This window comes from Orycteropus afer, unplaced genomic scaffold, assembly GCF_000298275.1.
Source record: "Orycteropus afer afer isolate SDZICR_OR568_19922 unplaced genomic scaffold, OryAfe1.0 scaffold00152, whole genome shotgun sequence".
NCBI classification, from domain to species: Eukaryota; Metazoa; Chordata; class Mammalia; order Tubulidentata; family Orycteropodidae; genus Orycteropus; species Orycteropus afer.
Genome location: NW_006921739.1, coordinates 5,677,872 through 5,693,141, shown reverse-complemented (window position 1 = coordinate 5,693,141; position 15,270 = coordinate 5,677,872). Strand labels below are relative to the sequence as shown.

At 41.8% G+C, this 15,270-nt stretch overlaps 1 non-coding gene across 1 annotated transcript; it reads right to left on the bottom strand.

Moving 5' to 3' along the window:
• Positions 1 to 2,156: 2,156 nt before the first annotated feature.
• Positions 2,157 to 2,234, bottom strand: TRNAS-GCU. Its single transcript has one exon. It is a non-coding gene; the product is annotated as a tRNA-Ser (tRNA).
• Between the last annotated feature and the right edge of the window lie 13,036 nt (positions 2,235 to 15,270).

Here is a 15,270-nt window from a genome sequence, read left to right as displayed (position 1 = left end):
CCAACTATTGTAGAGACCAAGGTCAGCTCCTATAATCAAAGACAAGCCTAAGCCACTGGGGCTTACAAGGCAATAAGCACCCAGCTGTCTACCGGCTACAACTTAGTTTTGTTAATCACTTAGTGTGGCAGAGTCTGTGAAGTGTTTGACCTCAGACTTAAAAGACTAGGGGAATATGTCCTCAAGACCAGTTCATGGACACCACCTGCTCAAACAGATAATCATTTCAGGAGCTCTAACACTCTCAAATACTCACCCTGAAACTTATTTACAACTCTGTGTTCTTGCTTCGACCATGGCATACAGTAAGATCTTTCTGGACCTGCTTCTTTGGAGAAGAAAAGATGTCTCAAAATTTGCACGAAGGAAAAGCTGAAAATTTTTTCTCCCCAGTAAGTTTCTTTCTACTTGAGTGTCTCTAACTTTTTTCTGGTCATTGCAAGATATTTGGGAGTTTTATTTTATTTGGCTGCCTAGTCTTTGGACTGACTATTCAAAGGGAGTCTGCTGTAACAAAGGGACCCTTTTTCAGCCTGAAGGACGGGAGGTGGACAGCAGGCTGCTGTATTGATTACTGTGTACTTGCCCCTAGCCAGTGCTTCTGTGTGGAATGTACTTATGGCGAGCATGGGGTTAAAAGGACCGGGTAGAAATAAATCCTAAGGAAAGCACTTGAAGGAGTTAGGGGACCTTTAAATGTCTGTCATTTTGCATTTTTACAAAATATAGTCTTAAACAGAGTGTTAACAACTGTAGCCAAGATTTATAAATTGAAAGGGGACCTTAATTCTTTTTTAGTATCACATTTCTTTTTTTCAAATCCAGGTGTCAGGATATATTTCAGCCAAAGGTATTTTTGATTGAGGAATGAATTCATCCTTAGGGCTTCATTTTGTTATTTTTTGATTTGCAGAGAATCTTGTTTTTCTCACATCATTCAGGATGATCTTGCTTGATGGATGCTTTTAGCTACAATGTCTTCCACTCCTATTCCCAAGACATGCTGGCAGGAGGGACATGAAGAGCCAGTGCTGTTAGGACTCAAACAGTAAAAGATGCTTCTTCCATCAAGAAATTCTCACAAATGCTAAATCACTGTGAAAAAGATAACCAGCCAGGAAGTGGAAGGTACTGGGGAACGTCTCATAACAGGTAAACCGAAACCAAACCCATTGCCAACAAGTTGATTCTGAATCATGGTGGCACCACATCTGTCAGAGGAGAACTGTGCTCCCCAGGGTTTTCAGTGGTTATAATCTTACTGAAGTAGATTTCCAGGTCTTTCTTCCACAATTCATGGAACCTTTCTATTACTAAAACATAAACAAACTCACTGTCATCAAGTCGATCCTGACTCACAGCTTGGGTTTCTAAGGTAGTATCTCTACAGAAGTAGATTGCCCAGTCTTCCTTCTGATGAGTGGCTGGTGGGTTTGAATCGCCAGCTTTCTGGTTAGCCTTAGGCACTATGCCACCAGAGCTTGACACTAGTTGACCTTAAAATATTTGTGCCATCCAGGGACTTCCATGTTAACACTTAAACATTTAACATTTTCAGAATAAATAACACTAAGGAGCACTGTCTGGTGGCACAGTGGGTTAAAGCATTCAGCTTCTACCAAAGGTCGGCAGTTTGAACCCACTACTCCTCTATGGGAGAAAGATGAAGCAGTCTGCATCTGTAAAGACTTACAGCCATGGAAACCCTATAGGGGCAGTTCTACTCTGTACTATAGGGTTATTATGAGTCAGAATTGACTTGATGTCAGCGAGTTTGGTATTTTTGGAATTGTAAGGTGGTGAAAGAAGAGGCAGAGGAGGACAAGAGCCAGAAGAACTATTTCTTAGAATAGACTCAAACCATTGGCCTTTTTTGTTCCCAGAGCTTCTTCTGTCATCGTGTCCTATCACTTGCTTTCTCTGTGACTTGAACAATACTTCATTTTCTCTCAACCTTCACCTTTAAAATAGTAATAACAATGGTATTTACTTCCTAGGAGTGTTGTGTCCACTAACTTTGATAATATTTGTAACCCAGTCACCGCCTTTGAGTGGATTCCAACTCATAGCAACCCTATAGGACAAAGTAGAACTGCTTCATAGGGTTACCAAGGCTATAAATCTTCACAGAAGAAGAGTGAGTCATTTTTCTCCCATGGAGTGGCTAGTGGGTTTGAACCACTGACCTTTTGGTTAGCAACCAAATGCCTTAACCACTGTGCCACCATAGCTCCTGAATGCTTATAAAGTAGGCACTAAGTAAATAAGAGTATGGCATTCATCATCACAAAGAGTGTTTCAAGATCTGTCCTGAAGCACAATGCTGTCAGTGATAGGAAAATATCCATGTCCCTCCAAGGAAGATCAGTTAATACTACTGTTATTCAAAATTATGCAACAACCATCAAAGCCAAAGATGAGAAAATTGAAGATTTCTACCAACTTCTGCAGTCTGAAATTGACTGAACATGCAATCAAGATTTGTTGATTATCACTGATGACTGAAATACAAAAGTTGGAAACTAAGAAGAATTACTGGTAGTTGGAAAATATGGCCTTGGAGATAGAAATAATGCTGGAGATTGCATGATAGAACTTTGCAAGACCAACAACTTATTCATTGCAAATACCTTTTTTTCAACAACAATAAGTGATGGCTATACTTGTGGACTTCACCAGATGAAATATACAGAAATCAGATTGATTACATCTGTGGCAAGAGGTGATGGAGAAGCTCAATATCTTTGGCCAAAATAAGGCCAGGAATTGATGTGGAACAGAGTATCAACTGCTCATATGCAAGTTCAAGTTGAAGTTGAAGACAATTAAAACAAGTTCACAAGAGCCAAAATATGACCTTGATAATATCCCTCCTGAATTTAGAGACCATTTAAAGAGTAGATTTGAACACCAATGACCAAAAACTAGATGAATTGTGAGATGACATCAAGAATATAATCCATGAAGAAAGCAAGAGATCATTAAAAAGACAAGAAAGAAAGAAAAAACCAAAATGGATGTCAGAAGAGACTCTGAAACTTGCCCTTGAACAGAGAGTAGCTAAAACAAATGGAAGAAATGACAAAATAAAAGAGCTGAACAGAAGATTTCAAAGAGCAGCTCAAGCAGTCAAAGTCAATTACTATAATGAAATGTGCAAAGATCTGGAGTTAGAAAACCAAATGGGAAGAACCTGCTTGTATTTCTGAAGCTGAAAGAACTGAGGAAAAAATTTAAGCCTCAAGTTGTAATATTGAAAGATTCCATGGGCAAAATATTGAATGATGCAGCAAGCATCAAAAGAAGATGGGAGGAATACACAGAGTTTTCAAGGATTTCATATAGTTCTACAATCAACACCAATAGAAGCAGCAGTCAAGATATCAGATGATGTATTGCATTGGGCAAATCTGCTGCAAAAGAACTCCTTCAAGTGATGAAGAGCAAAGATGTCTCCTTGAAGACTAAGGTGCACCTAACCCAAACCATGGTATTTTCAGTCACCTCTTATGCATGTGAGAGCTGGGCAATGAATAGGGAAGACCGAAGAAGAGTTGATGATTTTGAGTTGTGGTGTTGGACAACAATGCTAAGAGTACCATGGACTGCTAAAAGGACTAAAAGATCTGTCCTGGAAGAAGTGCAGCTGGAATGCTCCTTGGAAACGAGAATGACCAGACTTCCTCCCACCTACTTAGCTCATGTTGTAAGAAGGAACCATTTCCTGGAAAAGGATATCATGCTTGGTAAAGTGTAGGGTCAACAAAGAAGGGGAAGGCCCTCAATGAGATAGATAGACACAGTGGCTGGAATGATGGGCTCAGTTATAGTAAGGATTGTGAGACTGGCACAAGACCTGGCAGTGTTTTGTTCTGCTGTGCCTAGGGTCGCTATGAGTTAGAGACGACTCAACAGCACCTAACAACAACAAGTAAATAATTATTCTTTTGCATTACTTTATCATTATCATGATCATTATCATCATCGTCAGCTTCATCAGTTCTAAGACCCTTGGTCTGCTCAGGCCACTTCCCTCTTCATCATCTCACAGAGTATCCCCTTTTCTGTGACCCTTCCATACCTGCAACACCTAAACTTCTTGTGCAAACCATTCTGACCATCCTGGAATCTCTCCATATGATTCTTTGTGTGTGCGTGTGTGTGTGTGTGTGCGTGCTTTAGGTGAAGTTTATACAGCAGAGTTTGTTTTACATTCAACATTTCATGTACATTTTGTTTCACTCCCCAATTACCATTCCCAACCCTAACACACTCTCCTCCCCTCCCTTCCCAGTAACTGCCCCCAGTGCCCTTCATAATTATGCACTCCTGTGTGTCCTGCATTTCCTCCATGCGAATGTTGCCCCTTTGGTCCCTCGTGGTCAATGTGTTCCAAGGGACGCATCTCCATAGAGTATGTGGGTGTGTCACTCTGGGTTGAGTGGTTTGCGTATATGTCTTATTACTATTGGGTTAAGAGCCAGCCTCTGGGAGTAAACTTTATTCCAGGCCTGAAGTGTATCCCAGGGACATAGTATTGGGGGTCCCACCAGACTCCATCCGACCAGTAATTCTGCTCATTATTGTGTTTTTGGATTTTGTTCCACGTTTTTCCTCCCACTTTATCCAGGATCTCCAGTTTTTATCCTTTCCTGAATGGTTGGCATTGGTAGCTGTACACCATCTAGTTCTTCTGATCTCAAGGTCCATCGTGTCCTAGGGCTGATTGCTTCCTAATGCCCTTGGTTTTTTGCACACTTCTTCGCTTCCGATGATAGGAGACCATTATCTGCATCTTAGATGGCCGCTTGAAAGCTTTTAAGACCCCAGTCATTACTCACCAATGTAGGCTGTGGAACAAGATTTTTATGTATTTTGTTGTGCCAGTTGAGTCTGGTGTCCCCCAATACTATGGTTCTGAGTTAGTAGATCTGTTCAATCTTTCTCCCACAGTGTCTGGCTGTCTGTGAGGGATTGCTTATATCTGTCTTGTGTTGTTTCTGTAAGGATTATGGGTATTTTGTATCACTGGTATCTGTGCAAGATTAGCCTCAGCTGAAACTTTCCTTGGTCTAGGGTATAAACCTGTTGACTGACCCCATCTAATCTTCCAGATGTTGATGTGTTCATCTGTAGCCTGGTGTTTGGTGTTAATGGTAATGTAGTATTGTGGATATACTGGTATAAGCCTCTGTCATCCGTACCTTATGTGCACAATTCAGTGTCCTCCCTTTCCCTAATGTTATCATGGCCACAGACTCTTTACATACCACCCCACCCCTTGCCCACCTCAGCGTGTGGCCCCCAACTAGAAGAAAAATATTTCCACCGTTTCCCTCCCCAGCGCAATAACCTACAAAATGAGTTCCCTTCCTTAAACAAACCCTTCTTTGTCTTTTTACAGTAATCATCTGATAAAATACTTGCCCTTCTGTGATGGACTTATTTTATTCAGCATAATATCCTCCAGGCTCATCCACACTGTGAGATGATTCACGTATCCTTCATTGTTCCTTAATGTAGCATAGTATTCCATCGTGTGAATGTACCATAATTTGTGTATGCATTCATCCATTGATGGACATTTAAGTTGTTTCCATCTTTTTGTTATAGTGAATTGTGCTGCGATGAACACAGTTGTGCATATGGATGTTCATGTACTGCCTCTCATCTCTTTAGGATATATTCCTAGTAATGGAATTGCTGGGTCAAATGGTATTTCTATTTTCAGTTTTTTAAGGAAATGCCATACCATTTTCCACAATGGTTGTACCACTTTACAATCCCACCAGCACTGTATAAGAGTTCCTATCTCTTCACAACCTCCCCAGAATTTGTTATTTTCTGTCCTGTTGAACTTTGCTATTATTGCTGGAGTGAGATGATATTTCATCATTGTTTTGATTTGCATCTCTCTAATGACTAAAGATCGTGAATGATTCCTCATGTGTTTGTTGGCCATCAGCATATTGTCTTTAGTGAAGTCTGTTCATGTCTCTTGCCCATTTTTTAACTAGATTGTTTGTTTTTTTGGTGTTGAGGTGCTAAAGTGTTCTATAGATTTTGGAGATAAATCTTTTGTCAGATATGTCATAGGCTAATATTTTCTCCCAATCTGTAGGTTCTCTTTTTTACCCTTTTGATGGAGTCTTTTGATGTGCATAAGAATTTAATTATAAAAAGTTCCCAGTCATCCAGCATCTTTTCTACCTCCTGTGCATTCTGGGTTATGTTTTATAGTCTATTTATGCCATAAATTAGGGCTCCTAGATTTGCTCCTATTTTATCTTCGATGAATTTTATGGTTTTGGGTTTTACATTTAAGTCTTTGATCCAACTTGAGTTTGTTTTTATGTATGGGGTGAGGTATGGGTCTTGTTTCATTTTTCTGCAAGGGGATATCAAATTTTCCAGCACCATTTGCTACAGAGCCTGTCTCTTCCCCCATTTAATGGGTTTTGGACCTTTATCAAAGATCAGCTGTCCATAGATGGATGGGTCTTTTTCTGACCTTTCGATTCCGTTCCATTGGTCTATCTGTCTCTCATGGTACCAACACCATACTTTTTTAACTACTGTGGCTGTATAGTAGGTTTTAAGATCCAGGAGTGTGAGACCTCCCACTTTGTTCTTCTTCAGTAGTGCTCTGCTTGTCTGAGGTCTCTTTCTTTTCCATATGAAGTTAGTCATTGGTTTTTCCATGTCCCTAAAAAATTTTGTTGGTACCTGGATCAGGATTGCATTAAATATGTAGATTGCTTTAGGTAGTATTGACATTTTCACAATATTCAGTCTACCTATCCATGAACAAGGCAGGTTCTTGCATTTATGTAGATCCCTCATTGTCCCCTGTAGTAGTGTTTTATAGTTTTCTTTGTATAGGTCTTTTGTGTCTCTGGTAAGATTTATTACTGAAACAGAAAGGAAACCAAGCAGCACTCAGGAAGAGAGAAGCAGGCAGATTTATTCACTCTAGCCGACCAGCCAGTGCTGGTGCACTAAAACAGCTGGCCCCGAAGACAGGGTCTTTGGGGTTTTTACAGGGTCTGTGGGCTCGTATGCAAGACTAGGTGGGGTTGTGGTGGCAGTCTAGGCAGGAAGGGGTTTTGAGTTGGGTGAAACTCAGGCTGGGTGCTGGGTGCAAAGGGGAACTCCTGAACAGGGAAGGGGAAACTGATGGGGGAGGGTAGCTGAGGTGAGCATAAAGGGGAGCTTGAGGGGCTTCTCTTCTTCATTCCCCCCTTTGATACCCTCCATCCTCATGCAGGGCATGGGGATATGAAGAGGTATCACTCATGAGTCTCAGTCTGTTGAAGTTTCTGGTATCCCTAGAGGGCTAGGATTCAGGCGGTGGTTTTTTCAACTGGGATGTTTTCTAGTACTCATTGGAGTGCCCGGAAGATGACTGGACCTATCGTTATTAGGATGAGGATTCCCAGCAATGGTCCAAGTACAGGCAGTATCCAAGGGAGCCAGGATGACATGAGATTCCATGCGGCTGCTTGTTCCCTCCCCATCTTTGCTCAATGAGGTTTCGGATTTCTGCAACCTTTGTAGTTACAATGTTAGACTGGTTTATGAGATAACAGCATTCTTCACCCAATGCCTGGCATACTCCCCCCTTTTCAGCCAAAAGGAGATCCAACCCTCTCTGATTTTGTAAAACAACAGTTGCAAGTGAGTAAGAAAACCAAGTACCTTGGGGAGCATGGATATATACAGAGGTTCCATTGTATGTCATAATAATGGTCTGGTTACAATTGGTAGTGAACTGGGATTGAGACATATTATAATGAGGAGAAATAAAACAAATTCCAGGTCCCTGTAAGTCCCTTAATGTGGGGTGAATTCACAATGTGAGGCCATCCATTTCATGGTTGTGGGTGTAGTTAAAATTACAGTTTTAACTGTACAGGGTCTACAAGGTCCCTTCCAACGCAGGGTTAATCCTGTAGCAGTGTGTCTTTTTAATGGTGTAAAGGTTCAGTAAGGGTGGAAGGTGTTGGTTCTGGGAGTCTAGTCACTGCCCTCTTTCAGTAGGACCCAATTACCTGGATAGAAGCGATGAAGGGGGATATCTGTAGGACACAACATCCTGCTGGAAGCAAACTGGTTAATAATTTTCAGTGTTGCAGTCAAAGCTTGCACATGTTTTAAAATATTCAATTCCTTAACAATTTTAAGGTGTTTTTCTCTCTCTTTTTTTTTTTTTCTTTTTTGGTATTACTAGGATGCCACATTCAACTAGGATGCTACCTCTAGAAAATGGTCTCCCATATAATATTTTATGTGGGCTTAATTTAAGCCTAGGAGCTCTGGTAGTGTAGTGCCTAAGGCACTTGACTGCTACCAGAAGGCTGGCGGTTCAAACCCACCAGGCACTCCTCAGAAGGAAGATGGGGCAATCTACTTCCATAGTGATACTGCCTCGGAAACCCAAGGAGGAGTCGCTATGAGTCGGGTCTGACTCAACGGTACATAACAACAACAACAGCAACAACAATTTAAGCCTGCTTCTGGGAGGTAACCTGGATCCATACAGGGCAAGAAGTAAGAGTTTTATTTAAGATAAGTTGATCTCTTGGCATATCTTAGCCAGTGTCTTCTTAAAAGTGTGTTTTTCCCAGGTTTTCCCTGTCAATAGGCTAGTTTTATTACTTGTTAGAATACTGTGAACTGAGACTAGCAAATTAAACTGGGGTGAATTCAATAGGGTTTACTCATTTCTACTGCTTTCCCAGTGCTGTAGGAAAAGATTACCATCTATCTAATGAAAGTATCTATAAATACTTGATTTTTCACGAGTTATAAATTTTACTAGCCAGTCCTTGCATAGGCTCAGTTTTCTTGTTTGAATTCCTTTTACTATGGGGGGTGGGGGTGGACTGCACTTTGGATTGTTTCTGGCATAGGTTAAGTAGTATTGTGTAACCTTTTGGATGGTTTTGTACAGATGCAGTCCTGCAACAAGTTTACTCAGCCAAGCACACAGGGCATCTTTTTCCATAACCAGTGCTAGTTGCAGTGACAATTCTGTCAGTTACTTCTGTAGTCTATAGCAGCAGGTAATTGCAGGAAGTTGTTTGTGAGGTCCATGCCTGGTCAAGACTAACATCTACTTGGAGCTTGTTAGCTGAGAAAGTAACCTGAGTATTTAACTTGGCTGTTGTTGTTGTTGTTGTTGTTATGTGCCGTCGAGTCAAACCCGACTCATAGCGACCCCTCCTTGGGTTTCCGAGGCAGTATCACTACAGAAGTAGGATTACCCAACCTTCCTTCCGAGGAGTGTCTGGTGGGTTTGAACCGCCAGCTGTCTGGTTAGCAGGCAAGTGTCTTAGCCACTATGCTACCAGAGCTCCCTTTAACTTGGCTATCAAGTCTTATTCCAACAGAGAAACAGAGCATTCAGGCACATATAAAAACTTTAAGTTAATGTGGTACTCCCAACCTGGCATTCAAGAGGTTGAAGAAGATTTTTACATTATTGAAACTAGATTTTTACATTATTGAAACTCCAGCAGTGCTCATAGTCTTCTGGGACAAAAGGGTCTTGGGGATGTTTAGGACTGAGGTTGCTTCTGTGCCCAGTAGAGATTTAATGGGCTGTTTTTTTCTCATAATTATTGCCACCCAGGCTCCTCATGGGAGATAGGAATTTGCCCAGTCTGTAATGGAGTCCTTGGTCCCCATCATTCTTGATTGTTTTTAGTTGTGCTTACTATCTGTTGGGCTTCTTTTGATTGGGTTTAGAGAGTTCGCTCTGGACACGCCTTCTTCCAGTGCCCATTTTTCTTGTAGTAAGTACACTGTTGAGGCCCCAACTTTGTTGGTAGGCCTCTTGGAGCAGGAGTTTGATTTGCTCCCTTTCTTTTCATTGGGGGCCCATGGGGACTTAACCGATATGATCAACTTCGTGACAGGTCTTCCAGGACAGCAGCCAGCAAGGCAGTCTGTTGCTTCATGTCTCTTTGCTTCTGTTTCTCCTGCTTCTGCTCCTGGTTATTATAGACCTTGAAAGCAATCTCTACAATTTGAGAAGTATTCATACCCAGTCCACCTTCTAATTTTGGCATCTGGGTTGGTGTCAGTACATGGATGGTAAGTTTTATATGCCCATTTCAGGAAAGTAGAAAGATTTCTCTTGAGGCCTTGTTGTATTTCCTGAACTTTTGAATCTGCTTTGGGGCCCCCCTTCTGGAACCCTACAACAATGTACTCCAACCTTTTTCTGTCCTCTGGGTTATTGGGATCACACTCTGGTTCTGTTCCTGATGTCTGTGGCCCCTGGTTAGGCTTTCAGGCTGGAGATTATGAAGTCTTTTGGATTCTGTTCTAGTTTTCTTTAAAACCATCCACTTTTCTTCAGGAGTAAGGTGGTTAATAACAGATTAATGTAAACCAGCCAAGGTGAATGGCACATGAGTCCAAACGAAGCCTCCAGGGCTTCCTTCATGATTTAAACCAGCTGGAACATGCTGTAATGGGTATTGCCCTAACGAATGTGGCCTAGACCCCTGGTCAAATTTTATACCACTCTGAGTGTGTGTTGGGGAGACTGTTTCCTGAGGGGCAGATGGGGAGAAATGGAGTCAAGGTAAGGGTCTTTAGAGTCCTGAAAGACATTCTTAAAGTCCGCTTCCCTTCTAAACATTAATTTTGCTGTCTTTTTGTGAACTTTTGTTTTGAAACAAATTGAGGAATAACTTTAGATAAAACAGTTCTTCCCACCTTTGATGTCTAACTGGATGTTATCATAGTTCTGACTTTTATTTTCTGACCATTTATTCCCAGATTCATCAACAGTGTGGTCAGATGGTATCAACTGAAAAATACCAACTATTTTTTTAATATGCTCAAAATCAAAATGAACCCTGTTTCTCAGAATACAGCCAACGGGCTCCATTCTGGTATAAAATCTTGGTTACTAAATTTCCAAATCACACATTCACTTGAAACTGTTGCACCGGTGCCATACACACACACTTTTTTCACACAAACAAATCAAGTAAAATTGAACCAAAATAACAATGTTTCATTTTAATTCAAAGGTTTTGTTTTTTGAAAATTAGCCTACTTTTCAGATCCTTTTCAAACCTTTATAACCGAATTTTAACATTTGAAGTTCTTGATTCTTTTAAATCAGTAGACATGAATTTATTTAACCTGAAACTCCCCTTTTATGTCCTTTTTTTTATGTTCTGTTTGTAACCTTGATTATTTGGAAGGGGATGTGTCAAAGAAATTCACATACCTTAATATATTAGGGTATTCTTGAAAATCTTCCAGTATCATTTTGCTGTAATGTACTAACAATGGAAAATGTTTTACACTAAATAGTTTCATCAGCACAAATCTAGAGAATTAAGGTTACCTACTAAGGGTCTAAATTTTAACCTCCTTATCAGCGGAAAGCTAGACCCCAGTCGGGCGATGGAGCCGATGGAGACAGAAGGGAGTGGTGTAATATATTGGGGGGGGGGGTTGTCTTCGGGTGCTCTTTGGTGGATGAGTGGCTGTTTCTCTTTTTGGCATTGGCCGGTAGTTAAAGGGATTTTGCTGTTTCCTTATCCAACATACAAAGATCCATGGGGAAAGGGTCTGGGCCATGATGAGCCATTGGTCTATATATGAGATGAGAACTGGTCTGGGTGACCTGAGTTGCTGGTCACTATTTTCCAAACTGCTTGAACTTTTGAAACTTCTAAGGTGCACTCTGGGGGTCACCATACCTCAAAGGTTGGACACTCTCTCTCACAAAAGATTCTTAACCTAAATGGACTGAGGCTAACACCATAATCTTCTTTAAATCCCTGTGGAAAATTCTTGATCATGTATTCTAACACAGTAGATTTACTGGGGGTACCTCCATAGTGACAGTCGTGCACACAAAACAAAAGACAAGTCCCGAGGACCTCTCTGATGCCTGGTCGTCCGCCCTTCTTACAAAGGTTTCAGTGGGTCTTTGGAGTCTTTGGCTAAGGTGTCTCTGTATAAACCCCGGAGTGGAGGGCTAAGCCACAACGTTATGCCAATCCAATCTCACACTGAATGCAACTTCAGGCCCATTCAAATTCCGTGACTTTTCATCTTGGAACTTCACATACATCATTCACACTAAACATTCACACAGACAGACAGACACCAACCCCAGTGAAACCAAATCTGAACTCTCTACTAGAGCTACTAGAGGGACTTGAACCCTCTACCCTACCTAACCCAGCCAAAGGGGACTCAAACCCCTGACCTCTTCTCTGGCTTTTCATCTGAGGGGACTCAAACTCCAAAGACTTCCCAGGAGGTGATTAGGCTCCTCTTCCTCATCTCAGGATGGGCCCACTGAACATCTGAGGGGACTCTAACCCCAGAGACTCCAGCTAGGGGGACTCAAACCACCTTTTCCCTAGCTAAAAGAATTTGGAAGGGAAGAAGGTGGGGTCAGGCCTCCTTACCTCTCCAGAGTCTATCTTCAGATGCTTGTTCTCTCCTCCTTATTCCAGTCCCAGCTTTGCCCTCTCCTGGTCACCCAGAAGTCCAGATGGGTACAAGGGGACCCCTTGGAGGCTATGGGGTGGCACTGCTCATTGTGTCTATTTTTCCTCTAAGGCACCGTGAGAAGGCTCAGTCGGTCGGCTCAAGGGGCTGGCTGGCCTCAGTTTCCCAGTCAGGGAACCAAATGAAACAGAAAGGAAACCAAGCAGCACTCAGGAAAAGAGAAGCAGGCAGATTTATTCATGCTAGTGGACCAGCTGGTGCTAGTGCACTAAAACAGCTGGCCCCGAAGACAGGGTCTTTGGGATTTTAACAGGGTCTGTGGGCTCATGTGCAAGACTAGGCGGAGTCATGGTGGCAGTCTAGGCAGGAAGGGGTTTTGAGCCAGGTGCAGCTCAGGCTGGGTGCTGGGTGGAAAAGGGGAACTCCCAAGCAGGGAAGGGGAAACTGATGGGGAAGGGTAGCTGAGGTGAGCATTAAAGGGAGCTTGGGGGCTTTTCTTCTTCATTACTAGATATTTTATCTTTTTTGTAGCTATTGTAAATGGCATTGTTTCCATTATTTCTTTTAACAGAGGTCTCTTTGTTGGTATAGAGGAATCCAACAGATTTTTGTATGTTGACTTTGTATCCTGCCACTTTGCTGAACCTTTCTATTAGTACCAGTAGTTTTTTTTTTTTTTTTTTTTTTTTAATGAGTCTCTTGGGTTTTCTATGTACAGGATCATATCATCCACAAATAGAGATAGCTTTACTTCCTCTTTACCAATTTGGATACCTTTTATTTCTCTTTCTTGCCTTATTGCCCTGGCCAGGACTTCCAATACAATATTAAATAGGAGTGGTGACAGAGGGCATCCCTGTCCAGTTTCCATTCATAAGGGGAATGCTTTGATTCTTTCTCCACTAATAATGATGTTGAGAACGACCAGCAGCAGCAGGGATCCAGATAAGGGGAGAGACCCAAGCCCTACCCATGAGAGGCAGGAAAGCAGAGAAAAGGAAAACTAAGCCAGAGGAATGAGACAGAGCAAGCAGGAGCAGCAGGGATCCAGACAAGGGGAGGGATGCAGGCCCCACCCCCGAGAGGCAGGAAAGAGGGAGAAAGGAAAGCCAAACCAGGAGGACAACACAGAGCAAGGAGCAGTGGCAGGGATACAGGCAAGGAGGCGGGGGGGACTGAGGCCCCACCCCCGAGAAGTGGGAAAGTAGGGAAAGGAAAGCCAAGCCATGGGGATGAGACAGAGTGAGGAGCAGTGGCAGGGACCCAGGTAAGAGAAAGGGAGAGAGGTTTTGAACAGCTAAAGAAAACAAAATTGTCTGTCAGTTTGTCATCCTGTGGTGGCTTGCGTGTTACTGTGAGGCTTGAGGCTGTGCCATTGATATTTCAAACACCAGCAGGGTTGCACATTGTGCACAGGTTTCAGTGCAGCTTACACACTGAGACAGACATAGAAGAAGGAAGAGGCCATCCACTCCTCAAAGAATTGGCCAGGGAAAACCTTATGAATAGCAGAGAAAAACTGTCTGATAGATTACTATGCAACTTTATGAATAGCCTGGAAACATTGTGCGATACAGTGCAGGAGGATTGGCCCCTTAGGTTGGAAGCCTCTCAAAATACGACTGGGAAAGAGCTGCATCATCCAAGTAGAACCAACCTTACTGAAAGTAAAGCTTTCGAGACCTTCCTTTGCTGATGTGGCATGAGTCAAATTGAGGAGAAATAGCTGCAAACATCCATTAATAATCAGAACAGAGAATGTACGAAGTATGAATCTAAGAAAATTAGAAGTTGTCAAAAAAGGAAATGGAACACATAAAGATTGATATCCTACACATTAGCGAGCTGAAATCAACCAGTTTTGGCCATTGAATCAGACGACTATAAGATCTACTATGCCAGAAATGACTATTTGAAGATAAATGGTGTGGCATTCATCATCACAAAGGATATTTTAATATATTTCATATATTCTGTCCTGAAGTACAATGCTGTCAGTGATAAGATAATATCCATATGTCTACAAGGAAGATCAGTTAATATGACTATTATTCAAATTTGTGCACCAACCACCAAAGCCAAAGATGAGGAAACTGAAGATTTTTACCAACTTCTGCAGCCTAAAATTGACTGGACGTGCAATCAAGATGTGTTAATTATCACTGATGACCAGAATACAGAAGTTGGAAACAAAGAAGAGTCACCAGTAGTTGGAAAATTTGGCCTTGGTGACAGAAATGACGTTGGAGACTCCATGATAGGATTTTGCAAGACAATGACTTATTCATAGCAAATACCTTTTTTGACAACACAAACAGTGGCTATACATGTGGACTTCACCACATGGAGTACACAGGAATCAGATAGACTACATCTGTGGCAAGAGGCGATGGAAAACTCAATATCTTCAGAAAAAAACAAGGGCAGGAACTGATTGTAGAACAGACCATCAACTGCTCATATGCAAGTTCAACTTGAAGTTGAAGACAATTAAAACAAGTCCACGAGAACCAAAATATGACCTTGAATATATCCTTGCTGAATTTATAGAACATCTAAAGAACAGATTTGATGCATTGAACACCAGTAACCGAAAACCTGAAGAATTGTGGGATGATATCAAAAGCATCATCTATGAAGAAACCAAGAGGTCATTAAAAAGATAAGAAAAGACAAAAATGGGGAGTTCCGGCAAGATGGTGGACTAGGCAGAAGGATTGCAAAGACCCTCTTCAACAAAGAAAAGGGAAACCAATTAACACAGACACAGAAGATAAT